Below are 5,000 nucleotides of genomic sequence, written 5' to 3'. Positions count from 1 at the left end.
CTCCTCTCTAAGAGCGCTCCTCTCTGAGAGCTCCACCGCGCCGCCCACACCGGTCACACGGGGCCCTGGAGAGGGTCAGTCTGGAGAGTTTGTGCTGTTAGACACACCTGGACAGACACACACACACTCTCTCACACACACACATGCCCACAAACACTCACAAGTACATGTACAAGCATGTGTTGACACACTCATTTAGGTAACTGCAGATAAACACACTGGCACATGCATTCCTACAGACACACACACACACATACACACACACACGCGTGTACACACACACACATGCAGTCACATGTACACATGGAAGTCACATGCAAAGGCACACGTGTATGAAATTCGAAGCTTGTCACCCTGGTGGCATTGATTTTGGGAACAGCTGTGTGTGTGTTTTGAGAGTGTGTGTTTGAGAGTGTGTGTTTTGTGTGTCCAGCTGTGTCCTCCAGCACAACTCTCCAAACTGATGTTTAACTTCCAGACCTCCCGACAGTTCGGAATGCTCTCTTCCTCTTCTTAATCAGTGTACATGGTATATACGGACCTCTCTCCCTCCCTCTCTCTCCCTCTCTCTCTCTCTCTCTCTCTCTCTCTCTCTCTCTCTTATCTTTTCCTCTCTTTCCATCTCTGCTCGTGTTCTTGCTCGTGTTCTGTTTTCATTTTTTTACTTTTCCTCCTTTTTCTTCCCTCCTTCCTTCCTGTGACCTCCTGATGACCTTTGACCCTTGACCTCCTCTGCTTCCACCTCTGGGTTCCACCTCAGCAGATGTTGCCCATCACCGTGCGCAACATGCCCGCCATTAGCCCTCTAATCTTAAAGCGCATCAAGGTACCCATGCCACTGCCAGTGCCACCCAACCCTCACACACACACACACACACACACACACACACACACACACACACACACACACACATACTCACACACACACACACACATACACACACACACACCAGCACTGCCAACCTTCACCTTTACCTGCCCTGGCGTGCTGTGTGTGGGCACCTCTACCTGCCCTGGCGTGCTCTGTGTGGGCACCTTTACCTGCCCTGGCGTGCTGTGTGTGGGCACCTTTACCTGCCCTGGCGTGTGGGCATGGCCTGGCATGCCTGCTGAATGTCTGTGAGTGAATCCCCATCAGCTGATGTGAAATTTGTGAAATTAACACACTACATTTGACTACAAGGAACGTTCGCTGTGGTCCGTTCACTCATAGTTGTAAATATGTATGTAGAAATAGGCGAGCTGGTTGAATTGTTTCTGTTTCTCAGCAGATTGAAGCTTTTTCATGAATGGACTGTATCAGGTTACTTTATTTTCTATTCATCATAGTTATTGTCCAACATATTTGTATCACTACAAATTTGAATGACCTGATACAGTATATGACCTTGAAATATGAGGACATTCACGCAGAGAGGCAAAGCACTGTTGGTGGATATAGTTGGGAATCTGCTCTTGTGTATTGAGACTGAAAGAAATAGATAAACGATCAGTAAGAACATGTGAGAGACAGGTAGACAATCAGTAGGAACGTGTGAGAAATAGAGACAGGTAGACGAGCAGTAGGAACATGTGAGAGACAGGTGGACGAGCAGTAGGAACATGTGAGAGACAGGTAGACGAGCAGTAGGAACGTGTGAGAAATAAGAGACAGGTAGACAAGCAGTAGGAACATGTGAGAGACAGGTAGACGAGCAGTAGGAACGTGTGAGAAATAAGAGACAGGTAGACAAGCAGTAGGAACGTGTCAGAAATAAGAGACAGGTGGACGAGCAGTAGGAACATGTGAGAAATAAGAGACAGGTAGATGAGCAGTATGAACATGTGAGAAATAAGAGATAGGTAGACGAGCAGTAGGAACATGAGAGAGACAGGTAGGAGGACAAGCAGAGACAGGGAATGAGACAGCAACCGGCGTTTGAGTGGATGAACCCCCCACCCCCCACCCCCCAGCCTGCTGCTATTTGTGGCCCTCACATCAGCTGGTTGGGGAACAGCTGAGAGCCATTTGTGATCACGGGGGCCCATGCTCCCCCTGGTCTTTGTAGGGTCCGTCTGTGTTTGGAAAGTTCTGTATACATGGCCGGCAGCCGCTGAAATGGAAAGTTGGAGCGAACTTGACAGAGTGTTAGGATGACATCCACTCTGCTCCTCTTCCACGATAACAGGAAATGAGGTCATCAGAAAGTGTATTCGCTCATCCTCTTATCCCACTCATCCACTCATCCTCAGGCTATCTGTGGTGCTCACAAACAGCATTAGAACCACATTCACACATTACACACAAACAGCATTAGAACCACATTCACACATTAAACACACAAACAGCATTAGAACCACATTCACACATTACACACAAACAGCATTAGAACCACATTCACACATTAAACACACAAACAGCATTAGAACCACATTCACACATTAAACACACAAACAGCATTAGAACCACATTCACACATTACACACAAACAGCATTAGAACCACATTCACACATTAAACACTCAGGCTATCTGCGGTGCACACAAACAGCATTAGAACCACATTCACACATTAAACACTCAGGCTATCTATTGCACACAAAAAGCATTAAAGCCACATTCAGGTTTTTCTTGATCCAGAAAAACTGTGGTGAGATATATGGGTTGGCTAGTGTTAGCATGCTAGCAGTGGGAGCGCACACATTGGTGTAACAAGATATATGGGGTGGCTAGCATTAGCATGCTAGCAGTGGGAGCCCACACATTGGTGTGGTGAGTTATCTGGGACAGCTAACGTTAGCGTGCTAGCCCACACATTGGTGTGGTGAGTTATCTGGGACAGCTAGCTAGCCCACACATTGGTGTGGTGAGTTATCTAGGACAGATGATGTTAGCGTGCTAGCCCACACATTGGTGTGGTGAGTTATCTGGGACAGATGATGTTAGCGTGCTAGCCCACACATTGGTGTGGTGAGTTATCTAGGACAGATGATGTTAGCGTGGTAGCAGTGGGAGCGCACAGATTATTGGCTGAGAGAAGCTGATGAGAGAGACAGAGCAGTTCGTTTGGCAGAAGTCTCTCTGATAGCCTGCACATACCGGACATCGACACACGCACCTGAGGACCTCTGTGTCCATCTTACTTGAGAGAAAGAGAGATAGATACATTAGATAGATAGATAGATAGATAGATAGATAGAAAGACGGAGAAAAGAGGTCCTGGCATATGTTGGTTCCTGTAGGCATCCTCTCAATGCTGATTTGTTTCCTCAGGTGTGTGTGTGTGTTTGTGTCTGTGTGTGTGTGTGTGTGTGTGTGTGTGTGTGTGTGTGGTTTCAGTGCAGTGCCCGGGTGGGATGCCATGTTGGTAGACAGTAGTAGCCTAAGATTGATGAGGCAGGGAAAGTCTGTGTGTGTGTGTGTGTGTATGTGTGTACAGCAGGATTAAGGATAATACATCACTCATATAGCTCTTCTTTCACATGTTTCTTTTCCTTTCTCCTTCTCTCTCTCGCTCCATCTCTCCTTCCCTCTCTCCCTCTCCCTCTCTCCTCTCTCCTTCTCTCTCTCTTGCTCCATCTCATCCCTCCATCTCATCCCTCCCTCTCTCCCTCTCTCTCTCTCTCTCTCTCTCTCTCTCTCTCTCTCTCTCTCTCTCTCTCTCTCTCTCTCTTCCCCCCCCCCCCCTCCTCTCTCACTGCCTTGCTTGTTGGATCTGCATGAAGGAATGTGTTGGTTTAATGGATGAGCATCTGGTCCAGTCATCCAGTGCCCGGAGATTAAAATAGGTAAAATATGGATGGTGTGTTGACTGATGTGTTCCGGATCATTCCGAGCCTCCAGAGCTCCGCTGCAGAACAGAGACGCTGAGACAGAGGCCGATGTGTGATGAGACAGAGGCCGATGTGTGATGTGTGATGAGGCAGAGGCCGATGTGTGATGAGACAGAGGACGATGTGTGATGAGACAGAGGCCGATGTGTGATGAGACAGAGGCCAGTGTGTGATGAGACAGAGGCCAGTGTGTGATGTGTGATGAGGCAGAGGCTGAGGTGTGATGTGTGATGAGGCAGAGGCCGATGTGTGATGAGACAGAGGCCGATGTGTGATGAGACAGAGGCCAATGTGTGATGAGACAGAGGCCAATGTGTGATGTGTGATGAGGCAGAGGCCGATGTGTGATGAGGCAGAGGCCAATGTGTGATGAGACAGAGGCCAATGTGTGATGTGTGATGAGATACATGAGACACATCACACATCTGCCTCATCACACACACATGTGTGATGAGGCAGAGGCCAATGTGTGATGAGGCAGAGGCCAATGTGTGATGAGACAGAGGCCAATGTGTGATGTGTGATGAGGCAGAGGCCGATGTGTGATGTGTGATGAGGCAGAGGCCGATGTGTGATGAGACAGAGGCCAATGTGTGATGAGACAGAGGCCAATGTGTGATGTGTGATGAGGCAGAGGCCGATGTGTGATGAGGCAGAGGCCAATGTGTGATGAGACAGAGGCCGATGTGTGATGTTGTGTGATGAGACAGAGGCCAATGTGTGATGAGACAGAGGCCGATGTGTGATCTCTGTTTGGGCTCCAAGTCCAGGGAATAGCGTGTGCAGGTGATCTGTCTCACCTGAAGAATGAGTGGGGTGTGTGTGTGTGTGTGTGTGTGTGTGTGTGTGTGTGTGTGAGGAATGAGTGGTGTGGATAAATGTTTACACAACTCTTACCTGGACGTATACCCCTATAAAACATGCATTGGGAAAGCGGTTCAAAGCGTAGTGGTCATCCTCTCGTCCTCTGGCGTGGGCGTCTCAGGAATATCACTGGGGTGGTTGAGCTCACTGCCTGCCTGCACGCCTCTCTCTGTCTCTGTCCCGAGGTCTTGTTGAGTTTGTTTAGTCTCCCTCGCTGTTTGTGGAGTCTTAGAAAGACGTCTTCTATTACCGAGGAAGAACCTCTGTGAAAACACAATCGCGTCCAGGTCTGGCTATCAGAGAAGCGTTTGTCCACCACCATATC

General features: G+C 48.6%; 1 long non-coding RNA gene across 1 annotated transcript in view; it reads left to right on the top strand.

The window, feature by feature from the left end:
* The window catches only part of LOC121685773, a 14,097-nt gene that overhangs the window by 8,126 nt on the left and 971 nt on the right, over positions 1 to 5,000 (top strand). The window lies entirely within an intron of this gene.

This window comes from Alosa sapidissima, chromosome 16 (assembly GCF_018492685.1).
Source record: "Alosa sapidissima isolate fAloSap1 chromosome 16, fAloSap1.pri, whole genome shotgun sequence".
Taxonomy (NCBI): Eukaryota; Metazoa; Chordata; class Actinopteri; order Clupeiformes; family Clupeidae; genus Alosa; species Alosa sapidissima.
This window is presented reverse-complemented; position numbering and strand designations above follow the sequence as displayed.